The 21380-nt window shown below is 44.6% G+C and overlaps 1 protein-coding gene across 2 annotated transcripts in view; it reads left to right on the top strand.

Moving 5' to 3' along the window:
• The window catches only part of NSMCE2 (NSE2 SUMO ligase component of SMC5/6 complex), a 274588-nt gene that overhangs the window by 103228 nt on the left and 149980 nt on the right, over window positions 1–21380 (top strand). The window lies entirely within an intron of this gene.

The raw sequence follows: 21380 nt of genomic DNA, 5'->3' as shown, positions 1-21380 counted from the left end.
CCCTTTGGGAACCACTGGTCTGTGTCATCATTCAAAGGCATCAAGTCTTCAGTCTCTTTTCTGTTATTTCCGTTTTGTATATGAGTCCATTAAGAATACCATGGCTGCAAATGGGAGCTGGAGGCACAGGGAATCCAGGGTGGACGGTGCCTTCAGGACCAGGCGTGTGAGGGGTGAGGCTGGGAGAGTGGAGGGTGAGTGGGTTGGAAAGGGGAACTGATTACAAGGATCCACATGTGACCTCCTCCCTGGGAGATGGACGGCAGAGAAGGGGGGAAAGGGAGACTCCGGATGGGGCAAGATATGACAAAATAACAATATATAAATTATCAAGGGATCGTGGGGAAGAGGGGAGCAGGGAGGGCGGGGAAAAAAAAGAGGACCTGATGCAAAGGGCTTAAGTGTAGAGCAAATGCTTTCAGAATGATTAGGGCAAAGAATGTATGGATGTCCTTTATACAATTGATGTATGTATATGTATGGATTGTGATAAGAGTTGTATGAGCCCCTAATAAAATGTAAAAAAAATTAAAAATATATAAAATAAAATTTAATACCTTATCACTTAAAAAAGAATACCATGGCTTGGGTCATCACGTGCACCTCAGTCCTCAAAGTGACATTCCTGCCGTTAACACTTGGAAGCAGTTTTTGCATCTGATTTTCCCAGTGCAGTCTATCATTGGACTTCTAACTGCTGGTTCCATGGGCACTCATGGGGGATCCAAGTAACACGAGAGCCAACTCTACTATGTTCTTTGTTTTTCATGATGTTGCTCACTGGTCCAGTAGCGAGGCACCTTAAAATAGCAACCATTTAGGTGGCCTGGCCCAACCATTTGGACTGGGCTTAGCTGGGCAATTCTTTCCTGGTTGGGTTGGGCCCCTTACAGATATGTGGTCAGCTTCCAGAGTGACGGGAAGCTTCTTGGTCTAGGCTGCCCTCTGCCCCCAGCTCCATGGGGTCTGTCCCCTGCTTCACCAGGAGGTTTGTTCTCACTGTGGGAGAGGGAGGGCAAGAAGAGCTTTAAGAGCAGAAGCTGAAGCTCTCTTGAGGCCGAGCATGGCGTTGCATAGTGCAATGGCCGCCTTGCTTTGTTGGTTAGCGTGCTCACCAGGCCTGCCCTCTCCAAGGTGGAAACAGACTCCATCTCTTGATGGGAGGAGGCAGGGAGTCTCGAGGCTAGATTTTTCTGCTCTCATGTTTGTTCATTGGTAACATTCTGATAGCAGTGTTGACTGCTGAAACCGCATTGTGTGTGTGCTCGCGTGCGCGCTGACGTGTATGTTCATGTATGTTTTGTTAACCTGCTCTTCTTAATATGCTGCCCCTGAAAATCAAGAAGTACTTGAAATAGCCTCACTCTTTTGATTCAGCCCTTTGACCAGAGTCAGGTGTGTTTATTTATTCTGACATCAGTACAACTGGAAGAGGTAATGCGACACAATGAAATGAACATGCCACCAGTTTTCTTATACTTGTAGAGTGTCTCTGAGTGGCTCTTTTGTACCTGCCACTGTAACAAAGAGAGAGTCATGTGGCCCTGATTTTTTTTCTTTCTTTTAAGGTGTCTCTCTTCTTATGGGATGTTGTATATATATATGATGTGTGTATATATACACACATGTGCATATGCATATATATGTATATGTGTGCACACACACCATATATATAGTTCCCCCCCATTCAGTTCAGCAGACATTCATTATTAATGCACTAAGGACTAGACTTTAATGAAATTTGGTACACAGATGGTTTAGTCCTCTCTGGAGAGCAGAGAAACAGTAAAATACCTTTAAATCAAAGTAAAATAGGAAGTGCCTCAAGAAGACCATGGGGTGCTATCAAATGGGATCACGGAGTTGTAATCAACTCAATGGCAGTGAGTTTGGTTTTTGTCAAATGGGAGAAAGAAAATCGGAAGGTAATTGACCAAGTGCTGGGGAATGTGATTCACATAAGCAACACCTGAGACGGGAAAGGTCTTTGAAACTAGAGGCTGGAAGCCCCATAGAGGAAATGAGTTTTGAACAAGACTTTGAAGAGGAGGGAGATTTTTAATATGTGGAAATCTGACTCAATTCTGGATGGAGTTCAGTGATTTCTCAAGGAGGTAATCATTTAATTAAAGAGAGAGCATCTTTTAAAGTAGTACATACTGAAGGGCATGAGATAATACAGTGACAGAAAGGGTCTCTAGAAAACATGAGGCTGGGGAGATGGCTGCCAACCCCTTTCCCCTCCAAAAATGCCAAAACTTGGCATGCTGCCATCAATCAGCTGTTGGCACTTTGGTTGGAGAGTTGAGAATTTTCTTTTCTTTTATAAAGGCAGTGTATGTTTCATTTTTATTGAACAATGCTTTCTTTAGTCTCATATTAGTTTTTTTAAGAAACAAGTAAAAACGTGTATCCTTCTCACAAGGAAATCCAAAATTAACAAAAGTAAGGAAACCCCCATTGAGTAATATCAACTGGTACTTTCTACAAGTGTGTTCTGGATCTGTTTAAAGGCTAAGCTTGTAGCAATAAGTTGGGGGATTTCCATGTCCCAAATTTGACAGATTCACTTGTTTGTCAAGCTTTTTATTCCAACTAGTACAATTTAAACATTTTTGACGACTTTTGAGAAATAGGATTGGTTACAATGTGCTTTATTTAGTGCACAGTATTTAAGATCTACCAAATGCCTGAGTGCCCAGCTTAACTATATCTCAGTAGTGGACTGTAAGCATCATGATTTTTATTTTAGAAAGGCAAAGGCAGTATAACGTTGCTACAGTGGTATTTAGTATATCTGCCGCCGAAGCAAGCCCAACTACAATGGTATTTATAAACCATGAGCTATAACCTAGTGTGGTAGTTACATAATCTGTTGTCAATTTGAGACTTAAGAGTGAGGGGGTGGAGTTTAGCCTGTCAATCAGGGCACAGCTTGATGACCTCTTGGAGGTGCTAAGGAGAGAAATAGCTCACTAGAGGCAGGACACATGCTCACTCCATGTGAGACATTCCTGTAGACAAGACACATGGAGCTATGCTAGAGTCTTGGAGCTGAAGGAGTCATAGGGAGACCCCTGCCCGCACTGAGATGCTTACAATAACACTGGATCCTCAAGACTTCCCACCCATGGGCTTATGATCTTCCTGCATTCGGAGTCCTTGCATGTGTTTTACGAGTCTGAAGAGGACTTTATAGACTGGCATCAGACATATGGGTTAATATCGGACTTACAGACTTGATCTGGATTTGGACCAGGATGTTTTCTTAATATTCAATTGTTTTTGTATATAAAACTCTTGCTTACACAAACATGAGTGTCCATAAATTTGTTTCTCTAGTCTACCCAGACTAACTCATCTAGTTTATCATTAATGTCTTACATAATCCATCACTTCCTTTCCCCTGAAAGCAGGGATATTTGACAAATATTGCCTAATTAAATGCTCCCATGTGATAAATTTCTACAGAATTGTCTAAAACATTTCTGCTACCTTTGTCATTTTGGGTGACAAGAATTTTGAGAATTTATGAGGTCTTACCATTTTTCATATCTTAATTGTATGTGTATTCATTTCAAAGAGAACCTATTGCAGTCCTATTATGAATTGAAAATGATGTGGCCAATGTTAGAAATGCTAACACAAATCCAGTTGAAGGTACTGATAGGATTTGATGCCACCGTTCATAGTGGCCCTAAATATAGTCTTCCTGGGTCAATTCTGCCATGCTGGGTGAGTTAGATGGGAAGAATCTCAGGCACTTAGTTTAGTGATAAGGGTGTCCCCATAGAACTGGGGCTACAAGAGCCAGGCAGGTATGCAGAGTATGTGGGCTAACCATGCTATCGTGTGCACCCTTCAAACAGAAAGGTGAGGAAATGAGAATGAGCAACTGAGTTGCTGGTCAGGCCGAAGTTTTAGCAGAAGAGCAGGTAAGTGGTTCAATGGGTAACTATTGGCAGTAACTGCTGGTATAGGAACTTGACGTCTTGCATCCTTTGTTGATCAGGTGAAGAAACATGGTCCATGAGAGAGCTCTGCCTCACAGAATCAGTCATTTTTTCCAGTGGAAGAACTTCCTAAACATTGGCTAGGATTGATTTGCTGCAAACGGTTGTAGCGTTTATTATACACTGTCCCAACAAACCTGCCCAAGGAGGTGGCTGAATTCTAGCCCTTGTTACCAAGCCATGTAACCTGGTCTGCTTAGCGGAAAATGTGTCCTTTTCCCCAAATGCCCAGTTCCATGGAACAAGCAGAGGCCTTGTTCCAAAATGCCCACCTTAGAGCATAGGTTGAAGGTGAGGAACATACCCTAATCTTACTATTTTAAAATTCTTAGCGTCAACATGTAATCCTATTTTCTCATTGTAAAATTGCATTTAGCACTGGATGATAGCAACTGAGCATAGTTTAATCCTTTTAAAAACTTTTTTTATTAAATGAAACAAGAAAGAAAAGAACTGAAGTATTTGGCTTTAAAGGAGTTGATAAACCTTTTTCCAAAACTGAAATCTTAAACATTTGAGTGCCGTTTGTACGCAGCTGTATGTTTTCCTTCAAGAGCACTGAAAGCACATGAATCATGCCACAGGAGAATGGCCTTTTCAGTCTCTAAGGGTGTTTGCAAGCAAGTAGTGCACATGCAACAACTAATGTCACTTCATCCCAGTCTCACAGCCGTAGGGCTAGCAGTTCTGAACTAGGATTTGACTACCTGCAGTCGGTTAAGCATTGGGTTACTAACTACAAGATCAGCAGTGCAAATCCACCATCTACCCCTCAGGAGAAAAATGAGGCTCTCTGCTTTGGTAAAGATGTACAGGCTCAGAAACCCTGTGGCTAGTTCCCCCTTTGGTCTATAGGGTCACTCTGAATCAGAATCGACAGGATGGCTGGGAGTTTGGTTTGGGTTTGTCTTTCCCAGTAAGCTTTGAACCTTGTAGTTCTTGCTTAACATCTAGGATACCTTTTGGCCATAGAATTAAAGCAGAAAATTAGAATACAATTCTACCCCTGAGAGCTTTATAGGGAAGCCTTTTACATTGACTATCGAACTCTCATATACAGGATAAAGAATATTTCTAATATTGCAATTTTGTACACCAATATCATTCCACTTCACCTTAATCATGGTAGTGACTGTTGGCTGGCATGTTCCTTACATAGGAGCAATACAAGGTTGGTAGACAGAAGGAGAGAGTTATACCAAAGGTTAAGTAGACCAGTCAATCCAAACCAGAGTATACACAAACTGGGAGAACCAGAAAAGGTAAACAGGCCCAAGCAAGCAGACAGACTGTTAATAGTCATAGCACCTAGGTACATAGGCTCAGGAGTATCCAGAACATGGGACTAAGATATAATAAGATGCAGCTTCTAATCATTTGTGGGGGAAATGGAGTTAAAAGGTAAAGGGATTTTCCCATGATCTTTTTGAAGCCTCCCCCCAGCCCCCCACATTCACACATACACATTTAGAAGAATAGGGTCAGAATTAGCAAGAACAGACGAGGAAGCTGGACATTGGGGCTCAGTGTCCCAGGCAAGGGTCAATGGGGAGGCAGGACAAGGTGGTGTGTGAAAGATGAGAATTTGCTACAGAGACCTTCTTCGCCTCTGCTAAGATTCTCATACATGCTTTCTGTGGCGATTAGCTTTAGTTTATACCCCTCCTGGTGGCATAGTGGTAACAAGTTGGGCTGCTAATCACAAGGTCAGCAGTTAGAAACCACCGAGCTGTTCCACAGGAGAAAGGCTGGGGCTTGGTACTCCCTTAAAGAGTTATAGTCTGGGTCCCAGTCACTGAGTTGCAGTTCGCTCCTGGATCCTTGTCACCCGACTTCTCCCGTCACTGTCTTCTTCAGTCCACGAGGAAAAGGAATCCAATCGTATGCCCGCTTATCCAGAACCTCCAGTCTCGACCCCTTTGCTGATGCCAGTAAGGTGATGACCTGCTGCCTGCGGGGACCGAGGATTATATCCATATAAGAGTTCAACAGCGGAACATCCGGAAGACCCTTACCGCTGTCTCAGGGATTGCTGGTGATTATGACACAAATAAACTAGTGAAGACCTTAAGAAGTTTCCCTGCAGTGGAACTGTGATTGAGTATCCAGCATGTGGAGAAGTGATTCAGCTCCAGGGTGACCAGCGCAAGCACAATTCCTTGTAGAGATTGTGGACCAGCTGAGGAAGGGCTATGGGTTTTAAGTGCTTGTGGCCAACTGAAGCCTGCAATGAGTCATGTCCCCTATCCCTTGTCACAAGGTTAAAACCTCACAGCTTGTACAAGGGTAAGTCAAAAGGTCCCATTCCAGGCACAGACATTGATTAATGCACCCAGTCAGTGATAAGCCCTCTGAGTGATCCACTTGTCTTAGTCTGGTGGTGCTTTTTAAAAAGATACTTCTTTGTGCCATGGAAAAAACTTACTTTGAAGTCAGGGCTGATATCAAATTCTTAACAAAACTCAGGTGGACATCTCCCCAAATCAACAAAGCTTTGCAACAAGCTGACGGGACTGCTGCCACCTGAAACAGCAGTTTCTCAACTGATCAAGCATTTCAGGGAGAGTCAGGAAACCCCAAAGATGAGCCCCATAAGCAAGACCATCAACCTCCACAAAGGAAGAAGCTGACCGAGGTCTGGAGAGTGGAGGAAGACCACCATAGAGTTACTTACCATTGACAACTACTGGAGTTTCCAACCTCACTGGGTTCTGCAGTTTTAATTTTATGCCAAATGTCTGGACCTCAGGCAACTTTGGGCATCATGGGTGCCAAAAGCATTGTGGGAAGATCAGCGAGCTCAAAAGGCTGATCTCTCCATCCAGTCTTTTAAGCAAGACCAAAGCTATTGAAGATGATTCATGGGATGAATTAGAACATTTAAAATGAACATTATTTGAGTTCTTCAAAGAGGCTAAACATGTCATTTTTGACGTGGTTTAAGTCAAAGAAAGAGTTTTGTAGGGAAGGGTTAGACACAAGCACCACTTCAGAAGTATATAGACCATAAAAAAAAAGTATAGGCCTAGATGCAGGATACATCAAGAAACAGTAACTTCATCTTTTGATATTTCATCTTTTGAAACAAAGAAAAAAAAAGAGATACAATCTGGGAATCCCCCAGGGGCAGCTGTGCCCTGCCCTCCAGGGTTGCTACAGTGGGAATCAACCCAGTGGCAGTGAGTACACCCCTCCTGGGGGCCTTTCAGGTCTAGATGAGGAGAATCTCTGAGTGATTGATAGATCTCCTGAAATCAGTGATCAAGAGAACCTGGAAGTCACAATTTCTTCCCCTTCTCTTTTTAGCTTTTTATTGTCCTATTTTGTTTGCAAAGCAAATAAACGCTCCCTTCAAAAGTTGATACCTTTTGTTTCAGGACATTGGTTGCAGCCCCCTCAAAGTCACAGTTCTCTTCCCTGGGCTCCCTGTTTCCTTCCTGCCTCTGCCCTTTGTTGTAGGCAAAGCTGCCCTCTGGGTCTCCTGTGGTTGACTGTACTGCTGAGCACTGTTCCTTCCCGTGCGAATCACTGTATAGGCCTGTCTGTTGTTTACCTGAAAGTTGATCCCCAAGAGGTGGATTCAGGCCCAGGCTTGAAGGGTTCCTAAGGGTCCCGTCTGTGTCACACCAGTAAGTGTGGTCCTTTTTTATGACTTTCTATTTCGTTCTACTTTTTTCCCTTCCTATCTCTGTCTAGAACCGTCTGTTGTGACTCTTTTCCCAGCAGTCTCAGGAGTAAGTAGCCAGGCACCATCTAGTTCTTCTAGGCTTTAGGATTTAGATGGTTTCCACGTGTCTGATTTTCTTCACTTTTTCCAGGCAATAAGAGGTTTGGGTAAATTAGTTGTAGTCCTTTAGGCTTTCCGATTCTGATAGGTTCACAGTTTACATAAAGGCAAAAAATGCATGTTCAACCAGTATGTTTGGTGGTCACACCTACTCTATGCTGAGTCCTATCTGGGAATGAAGGATCCCAGGGGGTTTAGTGGTGATGCCTTGGGCTGCTAACCCTAAGGCCAGCCCTGTGAAACCACTAGCCACTCCTTAGGAGAAAGGTGAGGCTTTCTACTCCCATAAAGATTTAGTCTTGGAAACCCACAGAGGCAGTTCTGTTCCATCCCGCAGGGCTGGTGTGACTTGGAGTTGACTCACTGGCAGTGAGCTGGGTTAGGGGTTTGGTCGGGTAAGCATTGGACTGCTGACTGCAAGGTCAGACACACCAGCTGTACCTTGGGAGTAAGCAAGGCTATCTGCTCCCATAAAGTTACAGCCTCAGAAACCCTGGACAGGGTCAGTAGGAGTTGGAATCAGCTCAAGAGCCAATGGTGGGAATGAAAGTTTCCAACCAAGCCAATTAGAGTTTCTTTCTTTCTTTTTTTTTTGGTTTTTCACCACCAAGGCATCCCATTCAGAGCTGTTCCTCAGGAGCCACGGATTTTGGAAGCGTCGATATGCCAAATAACTACCCTTGTGCTCCAAAAGTATTTATTAATTGAATTATGATGCTGGCAAAGAATGTTGAAAGTACCATGGACTGCCAAAAGAATAAACGAATCTGTTCTGGAAGAAGTACAGCCAGAATGCACCTTAGAGGCCAGAACTTGGTTCCATGTGCACTGGACATGTTGTCAGGAAGACCAGTCCCTGGAGAAGGACATGATGCTTGGTAAAGCAGCAGGGCAGTGAAAACACTGGATGGACACAGTGGCTGCATCGCTGGGCTCAACCATAAGAACAGCTGTGGGCTGGCACTGTTTCTTCTGTTGTACCGACGGTTGCCATGAGTCGGAACCCACTTGACGGCACCTAACCACATCCCTGTGCTAGGCTTTTCAAATGACTGGAAACTGCTTTTGAATCTCTAATTTTCAAGGAGACCTGGAAGAGTTCTGGAGGGTCTTGATAGGAGGACTGGGCCCCTTTCTTATTCAGGGAATGGGTATTGCAGTCACCAGTCTGCATGACTACCTGGGCTCCCAGTCCGGCTGTTATAGCTGATGTCCCATGAAGTGCAGCCCAGGTACCCTGTGAGGCTCTCATTCCCCGTTGCTGACCCAGCCCTTCTGGGGGCTCAGTGGTTTGTGGCCATCCAAAGGTGAAGGACACCACAGGAGAGTAGACAATGCAGAGCCAGCATCAGGCCTTACCAACGCAGGGGGTCTCTTCACTCTTCCATTGTTCACCCTCCAAGAAATAATTTTCAGCTCTCTCTTGTCTACACTTTGTTTATTCCTGCTTATACATGTTCTACATGCACGTCAGTATGTATATGATTATTAGTGAGTCTTATTTTCTCAGTTTTTAGATAAAGGTTACCTATAAATAGAAGTTCTAAAATTTTGCTTAGACCCTGAGGGGTGCACATCCCACTTTGGAAGTTTTCCTGGGAGTGCTGACTTTGGTCTGTGTGTGTGTGTGTGTGTGTGTGTGTGTGTGTGTGTGTGCGCGCGCGCGCTTATTGCACAAAATACTAACCACTGGCTATAATTGTAGCATAGATTCTAGAGATAAGGTTGAGGTTTCTAACCAGTATGAACAGACAGGTGAATTTAATTAGGGTAAAGTCTTAGCATCTATTTTTTCCCCTTCTCTCTGATTCATTGTGCTATTTATGTATAAAAATCCCACATGCATTTAGAATAGAAATAACATATTTGGCGGGGCAGGGCTTGGGGGAGGGGATGAGGGGACTTTTTAAAAATCAATCAGATGTTATTTATTCAACATTTCTGTCTTCTCACCAATGTCACCATTGTCAGGCACAGCACTAGTCCCTGATCATCCACTACACATGATATTGTATAAGGATTCTGCTTGCTGTTTGTAGACCTCATTCTCTACAGTTTTACCTGCCTTAAGCATTGTAGGCCCCCTTGGCTACACTGGTAGTTACCCTGTGAGGTGGGCATTGGGCTACTACCCCAAGGTCATAGCAGTTCAAACCTACCAGCTACTTCCACAGGAGGAAGATGAGGCCATCTGCTCCCGTTAAGGTTCACAGTTTCGGCAACTTTATAAGGAGTCGCTATGAGCTGGAATTGATTTGATGGCAATCGGTTTTGATTGGATTGGATTGGATATGGCTGCACTATCAGAGAAATGTGATTGGTTACAGAGGCTCTGAATACAGAGCCAAATAAAACGTCATGAACAAAGAAAATGTTCTAAAATCGATTGTGGTGATGATTGTACAACTCTTCTTGATGTGATTGGACTATCGAATTGTATGACATGTGAATTACATGCCAGTAAAACGTTTTTTTTGTGTGTGTGTGTGTGTGTGTGTGTTTTGTAGTGGTGCCAATTTTTAAAAGAGCCACCAAGAACGTACTGTGTATTTGCTATTTAGCATTTGCAGAGAGTAGCAGTGAGGAGCTATCAGGAACCGAAAGAATAAACCAAGTCACCCTGTCGCATTTGCTGTATTCCTAAGATGAGCATTTCTGCTTCATTTATCTGCCTGCGGTCCTGCACCTAATGGCTGCATCTATATGCACCATAAACACTAGGGAGAAGCAACCATGGAAACACTTGTTTTCTCATTGGGCTAAATTTACTCTGGGTTGAATATTAACACAGTGCCTGGCAGTACTTTAAAAGCAAAAATAGCTTAAGTGTGACTCACCCTGAGTCATTTATTGCTGGTGCTGTACACTGCCTGGAGCTTGACATTGAACAAGTTGGCAGCCTGCATTGCTACATTTTTTCTAGGAACTCTGAACACATTTCATTCTTGTGAATTTGCTTGTGCAACGATCTTAAATAGAGTAATATATTTGTTTTGCTTTCAAAGTCAAGTGAATTGGAGAATGGTGAAACTGAGGTATTTTTCTTGGGCTTTCTGGAAGAACCAGATTCTCAGAATTCTCCTGTGGTTCTAAGACTTTATTTTTTAAAGAATTAATACAAGGCATGGAGATGGTTGTAGATGCCCTGGGCTCTGGGGACTGAAAACTTCATGCTGATGAGACCATTAGTAGAATGAGCCTGGTAGTACTCTCCAGTGGGATTCATAAATGCTCTCTGATATCAGCCAGCAAGATGGACTGTGCCGTCCAGAAAACCGAGCCCTAATCTTTTCCTTGAGTTCGGAGTGGGGTTTGCATCTCAGCTCGCCTTCTACTTGAATGTGTGACTTATAGATTTTCTTTTGTCTTGAAAGGTGTGTGGTTATCTGCCTAGTGCTGCCGTAACAGAAATGCCACGAAGAGATGGCTTTAGGGAACAGACATTTCTTCTCTTGAGTTCAGGAGACTGGAAGTGGAAATGCAGGGCACCAGCCCTAGGGATGGCTCTCTTTTGGTGGACTCTGGGCAAGGGTTCTGTGCTCAGCATCTGTGGCCTTGGTGTCCCTTGGCAATCTCCTTGTATCTCATCCCCATTCTTCCCCTGGGTCTCGAATGTTATCCCATTCCAAAGGAGACATTTTATTTCCAGCTCTTCTTTCCCGGTGGTACTGATGTGCCCTTTCTCTGCTCTCCTCGCTCTCCTTTACCCTTTGTCCATGAAAGAAATTTCGGGCCACACCCTAGGGAAACTCCCCTTACATCAGATCTGGCTGTGGCCTGAGCAAAGGGTGTTGTATCCCACCCTAGTCCCCTCACAGATGATTGGCTGGCCCCATCAGAGTACATCATGAGGGGAGATCATTGCATAACTGCCCAAGGACATTATTACATAACTGGCAAACCACTGCAAGTCATGGTCCAGCCAAGTGGACACACATTGGGGAGGGGGGGTTGGGGGTGGCACAGTTTAATCCTTAATATGGGAGTGGGAAGTTTGTGGGTTTGGAAAGGCAGATCCAATCCATCTGTGGGATTCTTCTTGCCCTTTCAATGGTTTGCAAGTCTCTCTCCCAAGAAACCAGAGTGGCTGAGGAATGAGGGAGAGAGAGCAGCTTGTTGGCTGATGGTGGGAAAGCCTGGGGCGGAGCGCTGATCTCCTCTGGGCTGGGGTCAGGCATGACTGTGAGTCTGAAAGTATAGATCTGAGGATGTTTTTCCCTGCATGTTGCAATCTTTACTTTAACATGTTTTTGTGTTTAGTGTTGGGAGTTGCCTAACAGTATAATTTCAACTGAGGGTTCGTTTTAGCTTTTATTATAAACTGTAGAGAAGGCCACGTCTTTATGTGCTTAAAGGCCTCCACATTTTTGCTTTAGGATTTCAGTGATTTATATAGAAAGCGCTTTCCTGGGACAGCCTCCGACCACAGTGAGCCTAAGTCAATGGTTGGCAGTATTCTGAAAAAGGCTTCTTACCATAAAACTCTGACTTTCGACGATGTAACTCTGTCAGGGAATTTCAACATGGTTGCATAAATTGCGTTTCATATTACAACTTGTTCTCTGCTTGACTTCATTGAAAATAATAAAAGGGCTCTTTCAGAAAGAGCTGGTGAGTTAGCATCAGTATTTTAAAAAGAAAGAAAGAAAGAAGGTACTTACTCATAATGTGTCCTGTTTGCTAAGTTTTCAAAGCTAGCCATCTCAACCACGCCCACAGGCCCGCTCAGAAACCCACTTACTCATTTGGGCGAGTTCAGAAACCTCTTCCCATGAAAGTCAAGCAGCGAGAAAAGTATAGCTCGCTGCAGATTCTCCCTGAGCTCTATGATGGTTACGCGGAAGGCTGACATTTGGAAATTGAATTGCTGCCAAATCGTGAGTGCAGCGCGTAGTTCCTTATTCTGTAGTTGCCGAGATTCCGTCGCCTAGAGTCCTTTGACCCCAGTGCCATCTAAAAATACCCACATGGGGCTTTCTTATCCCAAAGGGCACATCCCATCCATTGCCCTGACCCTGGGGGACAGGTGATGGGGCCGTCCTGCTTCCCTAGGTGGGCTTGCTGACCCTCTGCACACTGCCACATGTTGGTTTGAGACCCCCAGAACAGAGTGGCAGGTCCCTTTGAGCATCCACCAGCAACCCAGAAAGAATTTGGAACAAACATGTCCTGATCAACAGCTCCATCCTGAGCATCTCTCACTGGCACCACAGCCAGGTAACTTCCTTCATAAACCTTTGAATCGTGAATTTTGTCTGTGAGTCCTGGCTGGCCATTGAAATGCACATTAGAACCTAGAGATCAGGTAGTAGTGTAGTGGTTCTGTATTTGGCTGCTAACCACAAGGCCAGCATTTCGAAACCACTAAGCTGCTCCTTGGGAGAAAGATGAGGCTTTCTACTCTGGTAGAGAGTTGTAGAAACCCACAGGGGCAATTCTACCCCGTTCCATGGGGTCACTATGGGTCAGAATCTACTGGATGGCAGAGGGCTTCTAGCCACTTAGTGCTGGCCCTGTGAAAACTGAACTCTTGCCATTGAGTGGATTGTGACTCAGAATTTTAAGGACTGCCCCCCGCCCCCATACATGAATTTCTTTCCTTATTTTCTACCCTGATGCTATTGCAGCAAACTCCAGCGTTGTAAGTACCTGCTAAAAACACCCCGGTTTTCCCAGCAGGAGCTGTTCTCGCCATATTCACAACACCCCCCTGCTGTCTTCATTGCTTGTAGTAACAGGGGGAGAAACATCCACAGGAGTGGGGCCCCTGGAAGTTCTAACCCCGATTACGTATGGCTTTTCAATGACACAGGAGGTCCGCACCCTAACCCCACAGGGAGGGTCAGCTGTGCTTTTATGGTCTGTTGATGAACTCCAGGAGGGTTTGGTTGTCCCTTCTCATGTCAGTTGAGTGGGCTAGTCTAAATGAGCCTTGGAGCAGGGAAGAACTCAGTGCCATCGAGTCCTTGCTAACTCACAGAGACCCCCTAGATTTGTGAGACTGTTTACAGAAGTAGTAAGTCCAGTCTTTCTCCCTCTGAAAAGTGAAGAAGCCATTTGCTTATTAGTTAAGACAACAGGCAGTACGTAAGCACTCCCCACACTGTACCCAGTGTAAAGTAGGCGCTCCATAGGAGGTCGGTACTCCGGAATCTATTTCTACTTCTCGCACCACCACTGCGTTCCCTATTGAGCCTATGTAGTATCCTCTTTCCTTTCATTCATGCACCCAGAACTGACTGTTCCTGTATGCCAGCATCTGTGAGATATTTGCTACAAACAATAATCAACCTCCAAGAAATACTGTCCTAAGGAAATAACAAGTGATGTAAAATCAGTGGCAAGGAGGGTGTAGGAGGCCTGGTAGGGCTTGATCGAGGGCAATGTAACCAAGAGGAATTCCTGAAACCCAAATGAAGATTGAACATTATATTGGGACAAGAGGAAAGTAAAAGGAAATAGAGGAAAGAACTAGGAGGCAAAGAGCATTTATACAGTTCTAAAATACAAGCATGTACATATGTAAATATATATACATATAACTATAGGGAAATAGATCTATGTACATATATTTATAGGTTTAGTATTAAGGTAGCAGACGGACACTGGGCCTCCACTCAAGTACTCCCTCAACATAAGAACACATTGTTCTATTAAACTGGCATTCCATGATGTTCACCTTCCTGACATAATCGCTGAAGACAAAATGGGTACATAAGTGTGGTGAAGAAAGCTGATGGCGCCCGGCTATCAAAAGACACAGCATCTGGGGTTTTAAAGGCTTGAAGATAAACAAGCGGCATCTAGCTGAGAAGTAACAACGTCTACGTGGAAGAAGCATACCAGTCTGTGTTGATCCTGAGGTGTTGATGGGATCAGGTATCAGGCATCAAAGACCCAGAACAAAAATATCTTATCATTGCACATGCGAGGGAGTACGGTGTGTGTGTGTGTGTGTGTGTGGAGGGGGATCCTAAGCCCATGTGTAGACAATTGGACATTCTCTTACATTCATCTAGGACAGATAAACCCCTCAGGACTAATATTGAGTAGCGATACCAGGAGGGTCAGGGGAAGGTGAGGGAGAGGGGAAACTGATCATAATGATCTACCTATAGCTCCCACCCAGGGGGATGGACAGCAGAAAAGTGGGTAAAGGGAGACATCAGACAGTGTAAGGCATGAAAAAATAATAATTTATAAATTATCAAGGGTTCATGAGGGAGGCAGGGAGGGAGGGAAAAATGAGCTGATACTAAGGGCTCAAGTAGAAAGAAAAGGTTTTGAAAATGATGGCAACATATGTACAAATGTGCTTGACACAATGGATAAATTATGGATTGTGATAAGAGCTGTAGGAGCCCCCAATGAAATGATTAATAAAGAAACATTTTAAAAAGGCTGCCCTGGCTTGGGAAGGCAAGCACAGAAGCCAAGTATTACGCTATGTAGATTCTACCAGTGGCCTTCAAACGATTTGTGGGGGAATTGCGTTATCTTTTTATTACAGTTTCTTCACAAACTTTTTGAAGCCCCCTTGTGTCTTTTTAATTTTTTTTAAACTACTCACAAAGATCCCAAGAAGTAAAAAGGAATTTGTTTATTAATCAAAAACAAATGGACCTGTGCTGCCAAAGCACAAGACAAAGTAACCAAGGTTGGTGAGGGCTTTCCTGGGAGCTCGTTGGCTCCTTGCCCCTCTCGGGCCGCTGAGTCTGGTGACGACAAGGGCCTGGGCAGGGACAGGCTGAGCACATTATACCTCCGTGCATCATTGGCCAGAGGCAGGTTTGTTCGTCTTCTTTGTAAACAATGACAACCACAGCTTTCTTGGTGTTGTATGTGAAGCTCAGCTCAACTCATGGTGCTGTGGGGTGGATGGCAATATTGTTTGTTTTATAGATAATATTGAGGCTTATAGAGCCTGGCTTATCTAACCAACCGTGTACTCATTATTCAGACCCAGGGTGTCCGGGGACAGACCCATGCCCTTAACCATTGGGGGAACTGCCTCCTGACCTTTGGCTTTGCTGAAGGAAGAGAAGGAACTCAGGGCGGGGGGGGGGGAGGGAAGGGGAGTCAGAACATTAGTGATATGGTGATCTCTTTTATGAAGTTTATGATCACACACACAGAGTGATTATTGTGGAGTGTTCTTGTTAAGTACTATGTCAACTAAGTATTGGACTACCAGCCTCAACATTGCCAGTTCAAACCCACCAGCCACTCCATAGGAGAAAGATGAGGCTACCTGTGTTCAGAAAGATTTATGACCTCGGAAAACACATCCATATGTAAGGGTCGCTATGAGAGTCAGAACCCTGGTGACACAGGTTGTGCGTTGAACTACGATCCTCAGGGTAAGCAGTTCTAAACTACTAGCCGCTCCTGGAGAGAAAGACAGGCTGTCTACTCCCATAAAAATTATAGCCTTGGCCTATCTGGAGACTCCGGATAGGGTAAGATATGACAAAATAACAATGCATAAATTACCAAGGGCACATGAGGGAGAGGGGAGCGGGAAGGGAGGGGATAAAAAAAGAGGACCTGATGCAAAGGGCTTAAGTAGAGAGCAAATGCTTTGAAAATGATTGGGGCAGGGAATGTATGGATGTGCTTTATACAATTGATGTATGTATATGTATGGATTGTGATAAGAGTTGTATGAGTCCCTAATAAAATGTAAAAAAAGAAAAGAGGAGGGGAAAAAAAAGAAAATGATTAGGGCAAAGAATGTACAGATGTGCTTTATACAATTGATGTATGTATATGTATGGACGGTGATAAGAGTTGTATGAGCCCCTAATAAAATGTTTTTTTAAAAATTATAGCCTTGGAAACTCACAGGGGCATTGCTATCATGTGCTATAGGGTCATTGTGAGTTGGCATTGACTCAATGGCAGTGAATTTGTTTTTTTTATGAGTCAGAGTTGACTGGCTGGCAGTGGTGGGTGGAGCTGGAACAAAGTGGCACATGGAGTGAACAAAATTTGAAGTGATTTACCCCCTATCCAGCACAGTTTTCTTGGGCTATATGTGCTAACTCCATGAAAGGAGCTGAGTCTGAGAACCTGATGTCCTCGCTCATTACCTCAGAGACTAAAATCAGCTCTGGAGGCTGAGCTGGGTCCTACCCCTTGCGGAGGCACTGCCAGGAGCATATCCCTTCACAGGAAAGCTCTGCGGAGATCATCCCCCGCTGCGACTCTTCTTTCATCATTTGAACCTGTGTGCCACTTTGATGCCATGCACTGGGAACCTAGGGATTCTTCTGCTGCTGCTCAGTAGTGATTCCCAGCCCCCCAGTGCTGCTTTTGCTGTTGGCTTTATCCACGTTCCTGAGAGCTGGAAGGAGTGAAGGAGTGAAAATCATGCATCCACCCTGTTCCATCGTTGTCACCTGCCCCCACCGGAGGAGCAGGGGTCCAAAGGCACAGGCAAGGAAGCCATGTCGGGGCAGCCCCACACAGTCCACTCATTTGGCATGCGCTCCGGGTACATGCACTCTTAGTTAAGAAAGTATTCTTTTTTTTCTTTCATGCTATATTTGATAAGAAAATGCTTTTCCCTTAACACAAGAACAAATTATATTTGTTTGTAGAAGGAAACTGCAAGACATTTTGTTTCCTACTTCTGGCAAGTATAGTCTTCAGTGGCTGTTGGCCAATTACCCTCCCCTTTGGTGTGTTGGAAAGTCATGTGCCTTAGACAGAGAAGGGACACATATCCAGGTACAAGAGCAATGTTTTCCTCCATCTCAAGGAATGATTGCCAAAAGAAGAAGGCTTAATAAGGGTTTACACTTTAATTTCGGTTTCCTTAAGTATGTGTGGTCCTCCCCTGCTGCCCCCCCCCCCCAGATCACTCACATATGTAAGGACACTTAGGGAACTTTGGGTTCCACACCACCTCTTTGTTTATTATTATTATTTTTATTATTATTGAATGCATACAATTGTCTTCAAGGCAACCAGAACCAGGCATTTTGTGTTGAGCTTGTTCTCAGTGCATTCAGCTGACACACTGGGAGTCAAGATGCCCTTGCGGGAATGCATTGCAGCCCTGCTCCAGACAGAGTGACCTTGGGCTCAGGCGCCTCGTGGCCCAGTCGTTGGGTGCACTGACTTCTAAACATGCCCAGTCCCGACATTTGAAAAGCACATTTTATAAATTCACCAAAGAAGGAAGGTGGCTGTTATCAGATGCTAAATTCTGATCATGGGTTATTCCCATGGGTCACTTGTAACTGAAGACAGCGCGTCTTTTGTAATTGAAGCTGGAGGATGTGGGGAGCTGCTCCCCCCTGTGCTGTGCTGGTCACTTCCAGATCGTTCCTGATGCTGGGGGGCTGGGGCCTGGGAAGTAGGTGCAGGCCCAGGGTCCACTCTAGAGGAGGGTTGTCCCAGTTCTGGTTCTCACTTTCTGACTCCAGGGGGACAGAATGCCACCATGGGGGGGGGGTAGCAGCCTCACTATAGAAGCATGGTTCAGGTAATGAAGAAGAGGGAAGGAAGGGGCCGCTTTGGGAGAGTTCGGAATAAGCATCCTGAGGGGGTGAATTAGGGAGGGAGGAGGAGGAGGAAGACAGAGGAGAGGAAGAAACAACTTTCTCTCTTCCCCTTACTCCTTCCTACTGACAATCGGGCCATTTCTGCTTTCTCCTGCAGCTTCCTCTTTCCTCTGCCCCTTTGAAGGCACCGCTCTCCCAAACTGCCTCTCTCGGTTGCCGGTTTGACTCTGCAGCAGCCCACCAGCGGTGAGGGACCACATTCACCATCGGGAATACCCAGTGAGGTCACTCAGATTCTCTTTAGAGCCAGCCTTTCCTGTCCATGGGCCTTCCCACAGATAGGCTTGGTCCTTTCAAGTGAGAATGCGCCCCCGTGCCTCTTCTCCTTCATCCACACTGGGGACATCTCCGGATCTGTGAGGCAGGAGGAGCAGGTCTAGACCTCTTGGGGGAAATCCTAGATACAGGGGGTAAGTCCCTTCACGAGACAACAGTGAGAAAGGGCCGGCCTTCCCCAAGTTTTAGATACAGCCCCTCAGGCTCAGAGACCAAGCCACACAACCCAAAAAGGAATTGCCAGCGCCTCTTCTGCCTCCAAAGCTGGTGCTGCGATGCCACCCAACTACCTTGTCCAATGTTTATCTGTTCTCTGTCACTCTTGGAATTCAAGAAAACCTTAATTCACGTCACTTTTCTGAGCTCCAGTAGCCATCCTTTTTTTTATTACGTCTACATGAATATTAAAAATCAGAAAGCCTTTATTTTGATGATAAACATTTTTTTCGTTTTTGTTGGCAAAACTCACTGAACTTTAATTCTTTTAAAATATTTAATGTGCTTACACTATACTATGTGAAATAACACTGAAGTGCGTATTTAACTTTGGCTAACATTTTAAAATTACTTTTCTAGCTATAAATATATATAATGTAGAAACTTTGGATCATAAAAAGAACAAAATAAAAACCAGTATAATCTTTTAACCTGGTGACAACTGCATTTATAACCCCTTTGCTCCCTGCACCATCCCCACCTCCGCACACCTGATATTTGCAAAATTGGGATAATGTGTATATAGTTTGGGGTTCGGATGATTTCACTCAGTATAATGTAAGCTCATTAAGTATTCGTAAGTTGATGCCTACTATTCCACTTCTGAGGAAAGAGCTCAAGTGGCATGATGGGTAAGTGCTAGGCTGCTAACTGAAAGGTCAGCAGTTCAAACTCACCAGCCTCTCTGTGGAAGAAAAGCCCCAGAGCTCTGTCTGCTTCCATCCAGAATCTAGCCTAACTAACCATTGGGAGGGCAGTTCTGCTCTGACTTAAAGGGGAGCTACAAGTCGAAATTGACCCAGCAGCAAACAACAACATTTCATTTTTTGATGTGCCATATTTGAATGATTGCTCTATCACATGCATGGTAGTGTATCAATGGATGGATTAAACACAACAGTTTGTTCTACACATTGTCTTAAGTGTGAAAAATGCACAAGTTATAGGTCATTTCTCTGCCTTGGTAATTTCTGCATTTTAAGAAGTAAAATGATGGTCTATTTTTCAGGTAGGAAAAATTTATCTGTTTAAAATTTATTTATTTAACATATATTTTAAACGTTGGAATAAATGAGTTGTATTTTGCTTGGTTGAAAAGTTACTCCCTTTGAGAGTGTTTTGGTACAAATATTTATTCAGTTAGCTGTCATTTGTTGAATCCTTCCAGTACAAGGTTGTTAATTGCTGAGAATAAAAACATGCTTTCTCGGGTCAAGAATTTGGTGACATGTGTAAATAACTAGTAGTAGAACACACCGAAGTACATACTAAAGTAAAGCTGCAGGCAGAGTCCCTGGGGATCCAAGGAAAAAGGGACTGCTTCTGCTCAGTGGAAAAGGGCAGCCTTCCTGGAAGAGTTGACATTTGAGCTGGGCTGTGAAACGTGGATAGAATTTCACCTGGAGAAGGTAGTTAAGGACATTCATCTGATAGTTATAAACGGAGCTCTGACTGTAATGTGCCCGGGTCGTGGGGGCAGGGGCTGGGAGCAAGATGGAGGAAAGTAATAGCAGGGAGAACCAAGAGAATCAAGAGGTCAAACTACCCTCAATCAATTTGCGCTTCCACTTGCAGTTGGAAGTACAGACTCCGAAAACCCAAGTGAGCCCCAAAGTTAAATCCATCAGCATCCTTTGTCGGCCCCCACCCTACTCTGCAGGGATTAGTACATGTCTTTTAAGGGGCAGGAGCAAAACTCAACCCAGGCCTGAAGTCCGTGCTTCTTTTTAAACCACTCTTGTGGAGCCCTGGTGGCATAGTGGGTTGCACCTTCTGCTGCTAACCAGGAGGCTGGCACTTCAAAACCACTAGCCCTGCCCCACTCCCTCCACCCCAGGGCAGAGATGAGCCTTTACTCCTGCCCTGTCCGATAGGGTCACCAGGAGTCAGAATTGACTTGCTAACAGTACCAGGCTGGGTAAAGGTGAGGAGAAACCCTGAAAACTTTATCAAGGGTGTCTAACATTCCAAAATGGTCCTGTTTTAAGGTATCACTGTATGTATGGCGTACATAGCCAGGCCGTTCTCCCAAGGAGATGCGGGTGCTTTCAACTTGCCATCAGCAGCCAAGGGCTTAGCCATTGCTAATGAATGTGACAGCTGAGCAGTGGGATGCATCTAATGGCAGGTTGCCACTTGGCAAAAGGAGAGGTAGTAAGAAGCGAATTGAGCAAGAAGACTATCGTGAAAATCCAAGGAAGACATGAGTGATCTGAGCGGCTGCAGGGGCATGCAGATAGAAACGAAAAAAGACATGGAAGAGAAAGTGCAGAGGGAAGCTAAGGACGTAGCCGGCTGATGGACTGAAGGTGGTAGAGGCAGTCTCAACTTCGGTAAATCACATGCCCTTACTGTTAAACTGTTGTTAAGCTTGTCTCCAAAGTGCTGTACAAAAGTTCTGACATGGTGATCCCAATGAGTAGGCTGTGCACACCCGTTTAAGGGAGTGCTGGAGCAATTACTCAGTTAGAAAGCACTGGGCAGGAGAAAAAGCTAGACAAGGGAGGGTTTGGTTTG

Source organism: Tenrec ecaudatus, chromosome 5 (genome assembly GCF_050624435.1).
Source record: "Tenrec ecaudatus isolate mTenEca1 chromosome 5, mTenEca1.hap1, whole genome shotgun sequence".
Classification (NCBI taxonomy): domain Eukaryota; kingdom Metazoa; phylum Chordata; class Mammalia; order Afrosoricida; family Tenrecidae; genus Tenrec; species Tenrec ecaudatus.
This window is presented reverse-complemented; position numbering and strand designations above follow the sequence as displayed.